Genomic DNA, 19,132 nt, shown 5'->3' with positions numbered 1-19,132 from the left:
AAGGGATAGGCAAGGAAGAGGGAAGGAAGCGGCCGTGGCCATAAGTTAGGAACCATCCCGGCATTCGCCTGGAGGAGAAGTGGGAAACCACGGAAAACCACTTCCAGGATGGCTGAGGTGGGAATCGAACCCAACTCTACTCAGTTGACCTCCCGAGGCTGAGCGGACCCCGTTTCAGCCCTCGTACCACTTTTCAAATTTCGTAGCAGAGCCGGGAATCGAACCCGGACCTCCGGGGGTGGCAGCTAATCACGCTAACCACTACACCACAGAGGCGGACGTTGTCTTCTTGTTCCAAAGGTAATCGAATAATGTTTTGGTTTGTCTTTTTTTTTCCATTCTGTATAAATGTCCGAGAAATTATAACCACCCCGTTTTTCATGGTCTGTGAAATTTTCTCCACATTTTTGTAGACTTCATTGTTGTTCCGAAGTTTCCAGCCGGTTTCAGTCTGGATTGGGCCCAAGATTTTCCGTATTCTTCTTCTTTCTAGGATCTCCAGGTTCTCCAACTTCTAATTCATCGAGAAGCATTCGCTGGCATACAGCCATTCTCTTTTTACTGCAGTGTTGTGATGCCTTGTTTTGGCATTCCATGATATGTATTTCTTGTTGTAGATGTTTTTAGTTAGTTTATAAGCTCTCTCAGTTTTTGAGACACGATCGTCTAGAGCAGCTTTCTCTAGTCCATTCTTTCTCTTGCATGATTTCCTGAGGTATTTGAACTTTTTAACCCTCTGAATCCGTCCAATCTCCGTTTCAAGGAATTGTGGTCACTGTTTGTCATTCCTCATGAACTTGGTCTTTCTTCTTCTTATTATTATTATTATTATAGACAAGTCTTATGAATATGAATATAAATTGACACTTGAATTATGAAGTATGCAGGAAATACAGGCTTTATCATCTCGTTTTCCTTTTTCCATGACTATTTTTAAATATAGATCGGAATTAAGGCAACACTCAAATGATAAATGCAAAGTAAGTTATCCTTAGGAAACAATTTGTTACCAGTGTCAAATATTTAACATTGATGTCGTTTTGCGGGGTTGAGATCTTGAAACTATGATAAGCTGAGTAGCCTATCCTGTTGTAAACAGAACTAATTGTACTCGCTTGTTCTCTTCAACTGGACACTGCTGGCCGTTGACGGACAAAGTTCCGGCTGGGACTGGAGTCAGAGTTAATTTCAACTCTCAAGACAACTTTCTGTTAGTAGTTTGGCTTAGCAGCACAATTTGATTGTGCCGTCTTCCCCTCAAGTCCCGGCCAATCAAGGGAATTGTTTTAGTCCATGATGGCGGACGTACTGTAAGTTCTCTTCTGTGACAATGACTCGGCTTGCAAGCAAATAGCTCTTTGTTCGCTCTCAAACTTGCTTGAGATTGTTCAGCAGTTATACGTTTGACTGGAGAATTATCCTACAAAGAGAGAAAACAGACGCTTAAGCACATGTAATCAGGAACTTGAAAGCGCTGGCTCATATTAGTAAGCAAATCTGTCTATTGTCGGAAACCAGTGATGTATTACTGTTTTCTGCCGTCAGTAATAATGTAAACAAAACCGTTTATTGAATCCTTAAACTTCGAATACTTTTTTTAAAACATTCAAGCTCTTTAGGCTCTTTCAATCGTGAAATTATCAGCGTATCATCTCAGTGTGTCAGTGAGGTCGTTAGTTGGATTGCCACACCTTTCCAACAACGAAGTGACGGTGCACTAGGAGAACTATGTACCTCTACTCGTATAAATGCCTGCCTTAGGCTTTTATATCAAAACTTTCCAGAAGGAAACCAAGTTTAATTTCATCAACTGCAAATATCTTTAGGTTTTTCTTCTGGTTTCTTTCTGGGAAATTAAGGTTTGATATCTTCTTCTTCTTCCTGATACGTTTCTGCTTATGCAGGTCGTTCACAGCGCCTCTTCCAATATTATATTTTTTCCCCAATGTTCATCACTGTCTCCCATTGTAGTCCTCTTCGATTTACGTCATCCTCCACTTGATCCCTCCATCTTGTTCGTGGTCTTTCAATTGGTTTTCTTTCAGATTCTGTCCATTCCAGAGCTCTTCTTGGTAATCTTTCTTGTCCCTTTCTTTTGACGTGGCCGAACCATTTCGGCCTATTTCTGTCCATAGTTTCTTTTAGGGGATTAATCTGTAGCGTGTTTTGTATTGTTTCATTTCTTGTCTTGTCCCTCCTCGTTTTACCCAAGATCTCTCGCAGGAAGCACATCTTTTTTTGTGTGTGTCCAAGTCCAACATTCTAATCTATAGGTCAATATTGGCAAATAATATTATTTACATATCATGATTTTTGCTTTGGTAGATAATTTCTAGTTTCTAATTTTGTCTGATACACAGTAATACAATTTTAAGCAATTTCCTATCCTCTCCGAAATTTCCTCCTTGATGTTTTCCTTCCCAGTTAGCTTACGTCTTAGGTATTTAAAATCATCTACTTCTTTAATAATTTTTCCATTACACCTAACATCCTTCATTTTTCTGTTTCCTCCGCTGATTTTCATTACCACACATTTCGTTAATCTTATTTCCATGTCTGCTTCTTCAATTGACCTCTGCCAGGCATTTACTATAGTTCTTCCATTTTTTGTTCAATATCTTCCAATATCATCACATCATCTGTATACTTTCATACATTTTCATATATTTCATATTTCATATATTTTTATTAATTTATACTACTGGCTAGGATTTTTGTTTTGATAGATACAGAGGAACAGCCAAGAGTAAGTTTGGTTTAGTACTATCTAGAATTAGAAATGTAATTTACAGTGAAATGAAGTCTGCAAGATCTTGTCAACGAGAACTGAATGGGCGCACATTTTTCGTGGGAATAATCATTCCGCCCATTGTGTCCTCTCCTTCCTTCACTTATAAATTATGCCCATTTTTGGTGACGGAGCATCGAGCAGAATAAATTATTGTAGTCACGGAAGACATGTTAGAATGTTATCTATTTGCTTCTATTAAAAAGCTGTATTGAATGATATACAATTTCAGTAGTATATCACACCATTGAATAAAGTGGTCAATTGCTTGGCCTTTATCAATTGTAATCGATCTCTGCGGTACAAATGCGATGTGAGATTAGAAAACAAATTTAAATCTTGAAACGAATAGTCAATGAGACTACTTCAGATCCAGTACTGACATAATTTTTCCAACCTGCCTAATTCACCATTCACTTAGGAATATCCACTTCTCAAAATTTATTCTCAAACCATTGTTACGAAACCTTCCGATGTGTTTTTCTTTTGCCCTCCACCCTCTAGATGTTGCTGTAAAAGCACCACATGAAGGACCCAAAGAGCATGCTTGCAGAATTCTCATCAAAAACAAATTCCTTCTTAGCCAAATTAACGATAAAGAACATCCATGAACTGCAATCCAATAAGTGATCACTCTCTCCCCAGTTCTTGGCGATCCGGGGCTAGGGGATGGGAGTATTCTATTATAATACTATTAAACACATGAACATCTGACTGACCAACAAATACGCCAAATTCTTTGTTGACTAGGCTCTGATTAAACTGGCACTACTTTTCTAAATTTATGTGAGAGATATCTAGGACTCATCGCGTCAACTTACAGAAGTACTAAATACATAGACCATTTCTAAACACAAGAAAATTTAACCGACCGGTAGAGCGCTCTGTAATGTGGTAAATCTGTAGTAGATTGTCGGCTTCCTGATCCCGAGTTCAAACCTACTGAAACCTGCCACTTCATTGCAAATTAAACTGTGTCGACTGCATTGCGAAACAACGTCCGATAAGTGGGTGGGTGGCTAGTAATGGTTTCTCCATTGTAAAATGATAACAGGACCCAATGACCTTATTAAGATAGGCTATTTTTAATCTCGGTGCACATGCGTCATCGTCTTGCTAAGTGAGTGGATGAAGGTCCTTACGCGAGATGATAATGATTACAGCAGATGTCTCAGAGGGGTTGTGGAGACTTCTTGGCCTAGCAACCAGTGAGACATGGATCGATCAATACTCCAGTAGCTCTTGCTTACACTATAGCTTGTGCCATCTTGGGATTATGCAGCTTCGTTATCCTCATACTTGATATGTAAAAGTAATGATCATAATACAACTTACAGAAGTTCTAAATACTATAGACCATTCCTAAACACAAGAAAATTTAACCGACCGATAGAGACCTCTGTAATCTATGGTAGATTGTCGGCTTCCTGATCCCGAGTTCAAACCTAGTCGGATTGTTGAAGGATGGGGAAAAAAAGTATATTCGGCACTCCGTTTCGTTCGCTGACGGCACGTAAAAGATCTCTAGTGACGCATCTGGCGTTTGCTTGACAAAATTAATTAAAACTCAGCCATAGAGCTCCCACCAGAGATTCGTTTCTCTGCTCTCTAGTAGAGTTAAAGCGAACGTCGAAATGGACATGTAGGCAACCGAGATGTTAATCTAAATGCCTGCATAGGATAACTGAGGTCATACTATTATTAATGAATGAAATCAAATTTGAATGGTTTCAATCCAAAGTTCGGTGGCTTTCAACAGCCATCCTGAATGAGTAATTCCTGGCAACTACCGACGCGAAGTCCTGAGAAATGTAAAGGCTTTGGAATGGAAATCTCTGTGTCTCCGAAATCCAATATTTGGCATTCTTTTGAATTGTTCATCTTATGTATATCACAATACAGGACCTTTATATTTGCCGTGTCATATTTTATGTTTAATCATAATTAAATAGCTAACAAAGATGATGGTGATCCACTTGAATGAAGCACAAATCCTCCTTGAAATACACTTTTACTCCCTATTAATAAGAGAAATACTACATCATTGTAAAAAAAAAAAAGTATTACAGTATTAACATTCGACCGGAAAAAGTAACAGTTTTTCCGCTGTAATTCGTTCTTGCAAAGAACAAACCACTCTAGATGATAACTGAAACAGTTCTGTACGAACAAGGGTGATAAGCCTGGTACTCTGCTGTGAATGACTTCACACACCTAACTGTGATAAAGATTAGTATACCAGGCGGTACGGCTGCCCCTATTTTTCCCGAACATATGCAACCAGCTAGGAACCAAACGTCTCTTGGTCCTATCTTCAGCAACATTTTACAGTCATTTTATGTGCAGTTAGCCCGATATAGACTTCCCCGCACAATGCAAGAACGGTGCAAGATGCAGTAAGTGAGGCCCATCTGAAAAACACTGTAGGCCTACCATTTTATGTAGAGCGGAGTTCAATACTCAAGTCATTTTGCGAAATGTTACTTTACTATACAAACCATAGCCACTCCTTTAGCTGTCGGTAGAGAATTTTGCACCTGATTGGTTTAAGAGGCAGAAAAGTGATAGAAAAGTGTGGTCCCGGTATCATACGTAGAAAACGTGATAGGTTAGGATCAGTTACAGACATATAAATTCACCGCCATTTTGTATAGTCTCATGACAGGGAAATTGATAGAAACGTGTTTTTCACAGTTAGATGGACGCTGTGCCGTTGAAAATGCACGATCCATAATACCCTTTATGATTAATTCCAGAATTAATAAAAGAACAAAGCACTCACACTTGGGAACAGCTGAAATACGACTGCAACATCGGATACGTTCACTAACTGAGCTAACAAGGATGCGTGGTAAACAAAACAAAGGACTGGGTCAGGGAACAAAACATGTGATAACATACCGCGCCATCCCCTTCCACGCTCGGCTAACGAGTATTCAGTTCGTCCATATGTAAAAAACCGCGCGACCCGGAGTAAAGCATAAGTGATCAATCTGTATCATAAAGTGTGGCACTAGGGATAAATATTAAACTATTGTTTTGTTCAGAAGTTAACTTTTTAACAAACATAGAGGAGTCAAGCCTGTCGATGTGAAGTATGTGATGGTGATGATTATAGTTTTACTGCGGACTAGAACGAGATAGTAACCCCAGAGGCTGTAGAAAACGGCAAAATGTAGAATAAGATCGACATTGTTTGAAGTAACCGACGGTTGATCAGGGAAGTTCATAAGAGAGAGGCTGAGGTAGTAGGGTCCGTGGCAGACGTTCCAAGTACCGAAACCTCACTAGTTACAGACTCTAAATTAAATCATCATTTAACACAACTTGAATAACTAACTAGACATACATCAGTGAACGTCATTTAACAAAGTTTGAATAAACCGTGACGCAGATATAGCCTGTCTGCTTCTTACCCGGAAAACCTGGATTCGATTTCCGCAGACATTTCAATTCTGGAACTGTGGGCTGAAACGGGTTTCACTCAGCCTCCTTGGAGGAGCTGTCTAATACGAGAAGCAGCGTACTCGGTCAAAGAAGCCAAGCAATACGGCTGAGGTGGTTGTTATGCTGGCCACATGTACTCCAGTGTCTGCAGACCGCGTGGCTGGGCGACAGTCCTCTTAGCAATCTAAGGCATTAATGAGCAGTTGCGCCACGGGTATTTTTAAAATAATCGGTTCACCCAGAAGAATGTGGGTTCGATTTCTCGCCAAGAAGTCTGAAGATTTAGAAATGAGATTTCTATTTTTGAGAGGCACAAAGCCCTGAGGTTTACACACACTACAGAAAAATGTGAATACCTGGTTAATTAATTTTTGGGGGTAGCCGAGAGTAGAACTGACCCTCACTTAGTGCCGAGTTTGCGGAAAGTGGAAGCCTGCACCTTCCATTCCTCCTACGGCTTTTATTGCCTGTTCGGAGATACAGTAGTCTGGTTTGAATAAATGACGAGATACAAATCAGTCAACTTCATTTCCTAGTGGTACAAGTGAGTATTCGTTAGTGTATCAAAATTATAAGTGTGACGCTATTAGTATCCATTCTCAGTCGCAGGCCAACTATAGAGATAACCCTGACTGACGACTCGCCTTACGTATTCAATGAGTACTGACGACCTCCTTTTGTCAGTATGACATAGGTCAGGCTTGTAAATTTACAACTTGCCTTCCCTCGCCACGTTTATTTCTGTAAATAGAATATTCACCGAAGATAATTTGGCAAAAATCCCTACTGAGCTCGATAGCTACAGTCGCTAACGTGTGGCCAGTATCCAGTATTCGGGTGATAGTGGGTTCGAATCCCACAGTCGGCAGCCCTGAAGATGTTTTTACGTGGTTTCCCCATTTTCACACCAGGCAAATGCTGGGGCTAAACCTTAATTAAGGCTACGGCTGCTTCCTTCCCACCCCTAGCTCTTTCCTGTCCCACCGTCGCCATAAGACCTATCTGTGTCGGTGCGACGTAAAGCAACTTGCATAAATAAATTAAAAAAAAACTGAAGAAACATGCCTGCTACTATACTTCCGACTCTCTTAGGACAAAACGGATTAGGCTTTTATCGCAATTTCTTCTTAATTTGTAAGGTCCGTTTGCTAATATAATTTGCTTACGGTAATTATATTGTAGCCGGCCCCGCGGTGTAGGGGTAGCGTGCCTACCGGCCAGGTGGTTCTGAGGGCTGGTTTGAGGTCGATTCAGCCTACGTGATTACAAATGAGGGGCTATCTGACTGTGAGATAGCGGCCCCGGTCTAGAAAGCCAAGAATAACGACCGAGAAGATCCGTTGTGCTGACCACACGACACCTCCTAAGGGCTGAGCAGGGTCGCTTGGTAGGCCATAGCCCTTTGCGGCTGTTGCGCCATGGGATTTGGTTGTTTTTAACATTATAGTGTACAGGTCTAAAATTATAATAAGTACTCCGGAACGTAAATAAAGTACTACGACAATATTTTTCTGACAAGGAGACCTTGACCCCACCGATCTGATCCATTTACAGTACACACAGGCCATTGTGAGAACTTTCAGCGGTTCATATATGATGGCGTTTGTCGTGCAAAGTCTCTCGGCAGATCATACGCTATTTCGGACATATAATGCACCGAATGAACGTTAAAACAGCAACAAAAGAAAACAGTACGGAGGCGAGATTTGATCCGTGGATCACGAACTTGTGAAGCGAAGAGCTTGATCCTTGCGCTGCATGTTCGTTGTAGGTTCGATTCTCTGCGGATCGGGAATGTTACTGGAATGTTCAACAATGGAGACATATATTCAAGGAAATGTTTTGCATAATTTACTTATTCGGGACATTATTCAGTGGGAAGCCTACTGCTGAATGATATTATATTTTCCATTTCGGACAGGTCCTCTTTGAGGCCATTAGGTCTGTGTCACGAAGAGGTGGTGTGTCATCTGAAGGGCGTTTCGGAGCTTGGCAAAAGGTTAGCCACCGGAAATCAAGAGTGAATTATACGAATCCCAAAACATTGAGACTAGATATTATGATATCCTTCCTTTCTAAATATAAATATCTGCACAGCTGTGCCCTGCTCTTCCTGCCACTTGCCTTCTCTCCTTTTCATCTATCGCCCGCGATTGGCTTCGTCCTCGCTTCCATTCACCTGCTTTCAATCATCATTTCCGTTTCTCGTCTTGAGTTTTATAACATGCCGTCCGTTCGTGGCTCTACGGTGAGCACTGGCGTGTTCTGCTTCGTACTATTCCTCTCTGAAGAGAGAAATGTCGTCACTTCAAATATTTTTGTTACACGTCGTGCAAGAACTGCATCGCAAGTACGCAGACCTGAGTCGTAAACAAGATATGATTTGTGCCAGATCTATTGCCGAAAAGGGTCTTTTCATTCTCTTCCACGAGGGAATAGAGTTATCCACATTATTAGCATGTTCACGTCTGCTTCCATGGCTGAGTGGTCATGGGGCACTGGGTTCGATTCCCAGCTGGGTTTAATCGTTGGCTAGAAGAGTAGGTATTTGTACCGTTTCCAACACTCACTCTCTCTCTCTCTCTCTCTCTCTCTCTCTCTCTCTCTCTCTCTCTCTCTCAATAACAAGCAATGTTCCATACACGGCAGATGCCACCCACCCTCACAAATTGTAATAGCCGGCTGTAATTGCCACGCGAAATTATATTATACCACGCAGAAAATGTTAGGAATTTCCACATTCTGCTATTCATTACATCATTACTTTATTGTGAGTTACCAGATTTCCGATAAGATAGTTACAGTAGTAGGATAAAACCAAACAAAACCCCATGGCGCAACAGCCCCGAAGGACTTTAGCCTACCAAGCGACCGCTACTCAGCCGAAGGCCTGCAGATTATGAGATGTCGTGTGGTCAGCACGACGAATCCTCTCGGCCGTTATTCTTGGTTTTCTAGACCGGGGCCGCCATCTCACCGTCAGATGGCTCCTCACTGTAATCATAATCACGTAGGCAGAGTGGCCTCGAACCAGCCCTCAGATCCAGGTAAAAATCCCTGACCTGGCCGGGAATCGAACCCGGGGCCTCCGGGAAAGAGGCAGGCACGCTACCCCTACACAACGGGCTAGCAGTAGTAGGATAAGAAGAGGGAAATTGCTTTCTTTCTCATTATTCACTCTGTAAGTCGTACAGTTTGAACTACGGGCGGCGATTCTTAAATAAACAAACAAAATAGACTATATTTTAGACTGTGCTATGCCACAATGTGAAGGACAACGCCCATTAAAGCACCAGCAACTGACTTAATCGTCTGATCGCCGAGCGAGTCGGTTGCGTGGTTCGTGTCCAATAGCGGTGAGCTTGCTTTCGAGATATGCTGGGTTCAAATCTCACCGATGTTAGCCCTGAAGGTATTTTTCTGTGGTTACTCATGTTCACACCAAGCACGCCGTAATTAAGGCCACGGCCGCTACCATCCCAATCCTAGCTCGTTCCTATTCCTGTCATCAAAAACCTTCTACGTGTTAGCGCGACGTTAAAACACGAGCCAAAAAGAAAATAGTTACATCAACTCAATGAAGTGCCACATGAAGAGGAGAAGGAAATAAATTTTAATAGTCACACAAAACAATTTGGTGTACAAAGAAATAGGTAGTCGAACTTGCAGAGGATAATAAACAGCGTTTTAACCTTTTAACGCAGTAGTCTCCATCTGTTTTATTTGGGCATAGATTGGTTGCTAAATTTAGAAAATGTAATAATAATAAATTAATAATAATAATAATAATAATAATAATAATAATAATAATAATAATAATAATAATACTCTTTATTTTTTCATAGGCTTACATTTTACTAAAGAATAAGAAACCGAGAGAGTTGGCTGGGCGGTTTGGGTCGCGTAGTGAAATTTTACTTGGGAGATGGTGGGCTTGAATCCCATCGTCAGCAGCCCTGAAGATGGTTTTCCGTGATTTCCTATTTTCACACTTGGGAAATACTGGGGCTATACCTTGACTAAGTCTACGGCCGCTACCATTCCAGTCCTAAACCACTAGCAAACAATAAAATTAAATTTAAAACGAAATATAAAACAAATAACGTTTACTTGTAAGCATATTATGATTATTGACCGTGATATATCACATATCTTATTTGGACTTTAAAAACAAACATGTTATACCCGTCTCTATTCACTGTGGTTTATTCTGTTTCCAGGCATTTTGAAGTTATCTTCAATGAAAATTGCGCCTGATGTGTCTAAACTTGAAATATCTGAATTACTAAGAATAAATACTTAAATGGAATTCTTTTGGCAGTTGTAATGGGTGCGTCCAATATAATTCGAAGCTTATATTTTTGTAAGTTCTGGTGCGGCTATTTTTAACGGCTGTATGTATGAGTGGAATGGGCTCACGTCACTCTCATGAGTTATATTGGGAAGTTTAATGTCATTAAGGCATGTAATGTAAAGATTTGATAAATAATCTCGTTACCCTAATTTATGACGAAGGAAGCGCAACCTCCATTTTAGTTTTATTGCTAGTCCTAACGTGTTAACAAAATTCATCCGTCCTCGTAGGTTTCAAGCGAGAAAATGTTATCTGATATATTTCCTCGCTTTTATCTATGATCTTGGAAACAGCAATGGATGAATTTTACCTAACCGTGACACTGGAAGGAGGGTTGGAGTGTTTAAAATACACTTGTATCCAATCAATGTTGACCTTTTTAGTGGATGATGATTCTTATTTTAAGTAACCTAACATATAGGACATCGGCCCCGACTTCATTAGTGCGACGACATCTTCAGCCGTATTGCATCGCTTTCGTGACCGGGTTCGCTGCCTCTCATATAAACAGTTCATTGGTTGGTCTTACGAGGCAATATACCTGTCAGATTTACTAACACGTTGCGGAACCTGCTTCTGGACAAACTTCTGGAACTCTGGGGAAACATTGAAACAATGACACTCAGTAGATGTCCTAGGATATTAAATTCTTCAAAAATATTTTTTCCTTGAAATTAGAAATGAAAACTGATTACTGTATAATTTATTTTCCCTCACACCGTAACATAATTTCTCTAATGAAGACGTGTCCAATGTATACAAATATTGGTTCTTAATGGAGAGATTCAGATCGGAAATCAAATGGAGATACTCCTGGTTCCACCCCGATATTTTCAGTTGTATATAACATTAATATTAAGAACGTTTAAGTATTTCAATGTTGTTCGCAAGTTGCTATTATTTTATTTTAGCGATATGCGTGTGTTTAAAAACGACAACGCCGGGTCCTCAGCTTTCAGGGAAATAATACTACCGGTAATATATTTATAATTATATTATAAATAATAGTAGACTATATTATATTATTTCCTTCAAAGTTATTTCAAAAATTGAATTGTTTTCACTCGACTGTTATAATCTAACGAAGACTATCCACACATTATTTTAATAATCATGTTATTGGCTTTACGTCCCACTAACTACTTTTACGGTTTCCGGAGACGCCTAGGTGCCGGAATTTAGTCCCGCAGGAGTTCTTTTACATGCCAGTAAATCTATCGACACGAGGCTGACGTATTTGAGCACCTTCAAATACCACCGGACTGAGCCAGGATCAAACCTGCCAAGTTGGGGTCAGAAGGCCAGGGTCTTAACCGTCTGAGCCACTCGGCCCGGCACACATTATTTTAACTTAAACAATTGCTTGATACTACTGGAGTAAAGTGTACAATATGATCAACTAGCGTAAAATGGGAGAGATGTGAATTTTGTTTATTGACTGGCTTTATGCCCATGAGGTAAGGTAAGGGTGTATTCTGCCTGAAGGCAGGTCCGAACCTCCGCGGAGGTGTGCCTGAGCCGGAGTTTACGTACGGTAGCGTGGTCAGTTCCTTTCCGCTCCTCCATTCCCTTAACCCCCACCAACAGCGCGTGGCAACACATCCAAATCTTGACCACGCTCTATGTTGCTTAATTTCGGAGATCTCACGGGGTCTGGTGTTTCAACACGGCTACGACCGTTGAGGAATATATAAATATTCAAATAATGTTGTGAAGTATGTTAAGAAGCTAAGACGATTCGCTGCTTGACTGGAACTTCTGAGAATTTCAAAGAAATACAAAACACAAATATTAAAATATTTAAAAGCATAAAATAAATGACAGTGATGAAGCCAGTTTGTACATACAGTAAAATTGTTTTGGATCTTAGAGCTGTCGCCGAGATTATAAGCTTCAAAATATTTTGTAGTCATTTGACTTCCTCGCATATTTACCCTGGAAGAAAGCCTTTAGTCCGCCTCTGTGGTGTGGTGGTTAGTGTGATTAGCTGCCACCCCCGGAGGTCCGGGTTCGATTCCTGGCTCTGCCACGAAATTTGAAAAGTGGTACGAGGGCTGGAACGGGATCCACTCAGCTTCGGGAGGTCAACTGAGTAGAGGTTGGTTCGATTCCCACCTCAGCCATCCTGGAAGTGGTTTTCCGTGGTTTCCCACTTCTCCTCCAGGCAAATGCCGGGATGGTACCTAATATAAGGCCACGGCCGCTTTCTTCCCTCTTCCTTGTCTGTCCCTTCCAATCTTACCATCCCTCCACAAGGCCCCTGTTCAGCATAGCAGGTGAGGGCGCCTGGGCGAGGTACTGGTCATCCTCCCCAGTTGTATCCCCTGACCCAAAGTCTGAAGCTCCAGGACACTGCCCTTGATTCTGTAGAGGTAAGATCCCTCGCTGGAGGGTAAGCAGATTAAGAAAGAGAAAGAAGAAGAAAGCCTTTAGCAATGTACCATTTACACAGTGTATAGATTCAAAAGTAGTCGCACTTGATTATTTACTTTGACGTGTTTACGTGTCGAGTTTGCAGGAAAAAAGTAACATTCGTTGTAAATGGCCTTGTAGAACACTTAAACAACATTAGGTGGCCATGCTGCATTTGGGCTGAAGAACGCGCCACACGACGCTACACGCTTTCGGGTCAGGCATCCCACGTGCACCCGTCACATTGCCAAAAAGTTGGCATGACTCACCGAATAGCATTAAGAGTGTGTTCTTCTCTTATATACGACAGTGGAGCCGTCCAGTCCAGATCTAAGGAACACTCACATCACACCAGGAAGGAATTCTTATGATACTGAATAACTGACAGTCCATTTTTAAATAAAAACTACTGGACCCACGCTGCTCCGGAGCATTCGTTATACAGTAAATAGCTCAAATAACCCGTCTTGATATGCCTGTCGTAATCATATTGTCTTGCCTGCCCTTTTCAGTACTTTTATGAACGTTTAATACCGATACATAATAACTGATTCATTCGTAATATAGTTTATTACGCTGAGCTTCGTCTATTTGGGCGTATCTAGACCGTAGAGTTTACCTCTGCGCTTTATTAATGGTCATACAGAAGGGTAGTCGACGAACGAACGAACGAACGAACGAACGAAGTTGTTTCATTCCTGCTGCCCGTTATTACGCCAGGCGGGCCGTCAGCTAAACTAGTAGCTCTTAGGCCTTTGATTTGCATGGTATTTTGGTTTGGTTTTCCTAGATTTGCATGTTTGTACATCATCATCTCTTTTCCTCCAGGTTCGGTTTTTCCTTCGGACTTAGCGAGGGATCCCACCTCTACCGCCTCAAGGGCAGTGTCCTGGAGCTTCAGACTCTTGGTCGGGGGATACAACTGGGGAGAATGACCAGTACCTCGTCCAGGCGGCCTCACCTTTTATGCTGAACAGGGGCCTTGTGGAGGGATGGGAAGATTGGAAGGGATAGACAAGGAAGAGGGAAGGAAGCGGCCGTGGCCTTAAATTAGGTACCATCCCGGCATTCGCCTGGAGGAGAAGTGGGAAACCACGGAAAACCACTTCGAGGATGGCTGAGGTGGGAATCGAACCCACCTCTACTCAGTTGACCTCCCGAGGCTGAGTGGACCCCGTTCCAGCCCTCGTACCACTTTTCAAATTTTCGTGGCAGAGCCGGGAATCGAACCCGGACCTCCGGGGGTGGCAGCTAATTACGCTAAACACTACACCACAGAGGCGGACATGTTTGTACATAAGTAGTTTAAATATTATTGGTTTTAGGCACAGAGGTCGCCGGACCCCACGGGGGCACCCCCGTTATCTCCCGTTTATTGAAATCTTTTTATACAGTACATAGTATTTACAAGGTATTTTAATTTTTACATATTTTATTTACAATATATGTAAGTATTTTGTTGTATTAGATTTGTATGCCTCTTGTTCGGCATTAGTCTTTTTAGTTCACCGAGCTCGATAGCTGCAGTAGCTTAAGTGCGGCCAGTATCCAGTATTTGGGAGATAGTGGGTTCGAGCCCCACTGTCGGCAGCCCTGAAAGTGGTTTTCCGTGGTTTCCAATTTTCACACCAGGCAAATGCTGGGGCTGTACCTTAATTAAGGCCACGGTCGCTTCTTTCCCAGTCCTAGCCCCTTCCTGTCCCATTGTCGCCATAAGACCTATCTGTGTCGGTGCGACGTAAAGCAACTTGTATACATACATAATAGTCTTTTAGTTCGTTTCTTCACGTAAATTTTCATATTTTGACATTATTGGTACTACATTTGATACCTTACCCCCTGTGCGTTCGTTGATTGTTTTTATCTTAGCAGCATGTAAGTTATTACGAATGTTCTGCCATATGTTGAATACATTTAGAAGCTGGCGAAGGTCAGAGAATCAAAGGGTATCTAGCAGAGAATAGTATTCTTCCATGATCAGAGGAAGTGTATTGTCCCTGGTTTGACAGGTAGTAATCAAACATGATTGCATGCAATCGCATTAGTAAAGCTGAAACCTACATATATATCAGAATATTAAAGAAAGTGTTAATCGCTTAGCAACCTGCTAAGTACATAGTGTTTTGCGGGCTGGGATTTGATTTTAGGATCACTCGAAGTTGGCTGAACTTAGACCTATAAATATCTGATGAAATGAAATGTCGTATGGCTTTTAGTGCCGGGATATCCCAGGACGGGTTCGACTCGCCAAGGTGCAGGTCTTTCTATTTGACTCCCGTAGGCGACTTGCGCGTCGTGATGAGGATGAAATGATGATAAAGACAACACATACACCCAGCCCCCGTGCCGTAGGAATTAACCAATTAAGATTAAAATCCCCGACCCGACCGGGAATCGAACCCGGGACCCTCTGAACCGAAGGCCAGTACGCTGACCGTTCAGCCAACGAGTCGGACAATATCTGATGATTCACCGGCAGATAATTCCGGAGAGAATAAAAAAATGAAGCAGATCGGTCCAGTAGAAAATCCGGATGGATTGGAGAAAACTATTTATAGTAAAGGTTTTTAATATATAGAAAATTCAGTCAATAGCCCATTATTCAAAAGAACCAGTAACCTATCAAATCTATACGTCTACCTAAATAACATTTTTGTCAGTACACTCCAAATGTCGGTCTCACTCTACGTATTTATCTCGGATTAGATATACAAAAGTTGAAAATAGGTTCAGTTCAATTTTTGCCTGTCTGGATGTTCTCACCGTGACAGAATTTCTTATAACTCTGCGTATTTAAGTTCAGGAATATCCGAGAGTGCACTAGGCTTTATTATATTATTTAATTAGTATACAGTGGCATAGCAATTATAAGGGGGCTAAAACAGGCAAAGTAACATATCTTCAATAATATTACCTGTATCAAAAAACTGTAATTACATTATACAAGTTATAAAGAGTATAATTTCCAATCTTTTATGTTTCATGCACTTATACTACTACTACTACATTTTCGATTTTATATTTTCCACAACTTTCCAAATATCTCCAGAAATATTAGTTCTATCTAGAAAGTATAACTAGCAACAGTGGTAGAAAATATATTTTGTAATATTTTATGTCTGATACATTTTTACCGTACGTGCTATAATAATGTAGATAATCACGAATATAGATTTTTGTTACAAAGCCTTCCGACCTTGAGCATCGCTGGCCTAGAGATATTGTTCAGTGATCATGGTAACGAACCTGCTGGCAATGGTGTGTGGAAAAGTACGCAGTCATTAGCCCCTTTTGATCAGGAAGATAATAAATAAGTAGAAGAACGTGAAGGAACATTTACCGAAGAATGAGGGTAAACGGAATCCTAAACGAGGGGGTTGGAAGCTTAGCCGTCGAATGTTTTAATATCACTGAGCCGGAAGAAAGCAAAAGTGTAATGGTCTACAATGTTCCAAGCAACGACATTAAAGATATATAGACTGCTAAACATACTCGTTACAGCGCTCCTGGTTGAAGCACAGCGAACTAACTTTTGCCTGCAACTGTCATGGCGGCTGCCACTTCTTGGTCTTGACAGTTAACCCTTATCAGTTCAATGAATTGATGAGATTATCCGTTATTGCAAATTAAAGATATATTTAAGAATAAACACGACATTTTCAAACATGCTTAACGTTGCATTGATGTTATAATGAAATAAGCGCAGTGAATATGGTGAGCATTTGCTTGGTTAAAACGAGAATTACGTATGTAGAAGAATGGATAATTCTGCGACATGCACTAATTTTGCTTCTTTGTCTGGTTTGTTACGTTTTATGCTTTTTGCTACTTATGGTTACTTTCTAAGAACTGCTGTGCGACATGTAGCACAGACGTCCGTTGGTTGCGGTGTACAATATCTCTACGGCATCCTCTGCCTGTCGTAAGGGGCCACTAAATGGGGTAACCCCAGATTCTAAAGTTGAGAACACCTGACCCCTTGTTGAGTGTAGCATTCCTTCCACATACGGTATCCTACCAGCTTTACCACTTCAATATTTTTACCGGACCTCTCTTGGTCAAACCTCACCTGACTTCATTCGACTGAATTCATACCCTACATTTATTTATTTGTTTATTTATTTATTTATTTATTTATTTATTTATTTATTTATTTATTTATTTATTTATTTATTTATTTATTTATTTGTTTGTTTGTTTTAACCTTGCACACCTTCTCAAAGACCGTACTCCATCACACAACAACTTCTGCAGAGCATTTCTATGGCAGATTCAGAGGAAATAAGCATATGTTTTGCCTACAAGTGTCATGGCTGCCAGTGGTTCAAGTAGATTCAAAGATGGCCATCAGATTAACAGTCTATATTTTTAATGTCGTTGGTTCCAAGTCCCTAAAACTTATCAACAATAGCATTACATTGATTATTATTTAGTTGAAGTGCTGTCTTAAAATTAGAAAGTATATTTTGAGATTAGGACCCTCCGTGGCTCAGACAGCAGCGCGTCGACCTCTCACCACTGGTTACCGTGGTTCAAATCTCGGTCACTCCATGTGAGATTTGTGCTGGACAAAGCGGAGGTAGGATAGGTTTTTCTCCGGGTACTCCGGTTTTCCCTGCCATCTTTCATTCCAGCAAAACTCTCCATTCTCATTTCATAGCATCTATCAGTCATTAATAAATCACTATGGGCGTGGCGACCCCATCGTACTTATAGCCTACATTATGATTCATTCATGACATCCCTGACCCGACCAATGACTGGAAAACAGGTTGTAGGTTTTCATTTTCATTTTTAGATTAATCACGTAATACATAACTTATTCACGTCAAACTATATAGTTTTTATGAATGCTTTAGGAGTTGTCGTTTTAATGAAAGTGATTCCATGGAGAGAAAGGAATGAGCAGACAGACAGCCGAAAGAGCCTTCGATAAACATCGCACTGAAGTAAGGTATATCAACTGTCATCTTCCAGGTAATCTTATAAGACCTGTCACAGGAAACTCAAAATTGCTCCCGTGGGAAGTCGAAAGTTGTTACTGCAAAGAACAACAGCGTTTAAGATCAATGGATGTAAATGTACTCGTACTTTCGAGTCAGTGTCGAAATGAATATTTTCCTTGTAAATTAATGTACCATTCAGTATTGAAGACATAAACAGGTTTTTACTAGCTACTTTTAGGCTAGTAATGAAATCCCCAACAAACTCCCAGCCGTGCGTTTAGGGGCGCACGGCTGTGAGCTTGCATCCGGGAGATAGTGGGTTCGAATCCCACTGTCGGTAGCCCTGAAGATGGTTTTCCGTGGTTTCCCATTTTCACACCAGGTAAATGCTGGGGCAGTGCCTTAATTAAGGCCACGACCGCTTCCTTCCAACCCCTAGGTCTTTCCTACCCCACTGTCGCCATAAGACATATCTGTATCGGTGCGACGTAAAGCCACTAGGAAAAAAAAAAAAAAAAAAAACCAGATGTGGAGGGCAGGTGGCTGAAGACGCATATCTGAATTGCAGCATAGTTTCAACGCAGATTTCAACGAAGTCGTCTCGTTCAGTGACTGAAATCTATTTTCTCCGCTCTATATGCCGAATGAAACGGCGAAACAATCCAATAAAGTTCCTTGCTGGAGAGAGATTGAAAATGTACATCTGTTGCATTTTTCAGTGGTTGTGGTTGAGATGTTACAGCTGTTGCGGGCCTTTTCTTCTGTCAGATAACGAAGAAATGACGAGTTACGACAGCTTTCTGTACTGCAGACCTAATAGAACTCATTTTTCTTTTTATGTATATGATTTTGTTAATTAAGAACACTATCGTACTTAAGAGTTACATTTTAAAACCGTTTAAGTTGTTAAAAGTATCTGCCAAGGATGAATATTCCATACACTGAGCTTAATTTTGTAATTTTATAAATGTTTCCAGCCAACCCCTGGGTATGGTGGTAGTGTATCTGAATGTGATACGAAAGCTCCGGGTTCGATATCCGGCTAATCCCGATATTTTAGTTCTGGACTGAGTGCTGAAGCGGAGTTCATTGAGCCTCATGAGACCAACTGAAGATTTATCTCATACCTATGAGAAGGGCAGAAGGCCGGTCACGAAAGCCCAGCAATACGGCTGACCATGCACT

General features: G+C 41.0%; 1 protein-coding gene across 1 annotated transcript in view; it reads left to right on the top strand.

The window, feature by feature from the left end:
• Positions 1 to 19,132, top strand: part of Sox102F (transcription factor Sox102F) — a 669,258-nt gene that overhangs the window by 521,641 nt on the left and 128,485 nt on the right. The window lies entirely within an intron of this gene.

This window comes from Anabrus simplex, chromosome 3 (genome assembly GCF_040414725.1).
Source record: "Anabrus simplex isolate iqAnaSimp1 chromosome 3, ASM4041472v1, whole genome shotgun sequence".
Lineage (NCBI taxonomy): Eukaryota > Metazoa > Arthropoda > Insecta > Orthoptera > Tettigoniidae > Anabrus > Anabrus simplex.
This window is presented reverse-complemented; position numbering and strand designations above follow the sequence as displayed.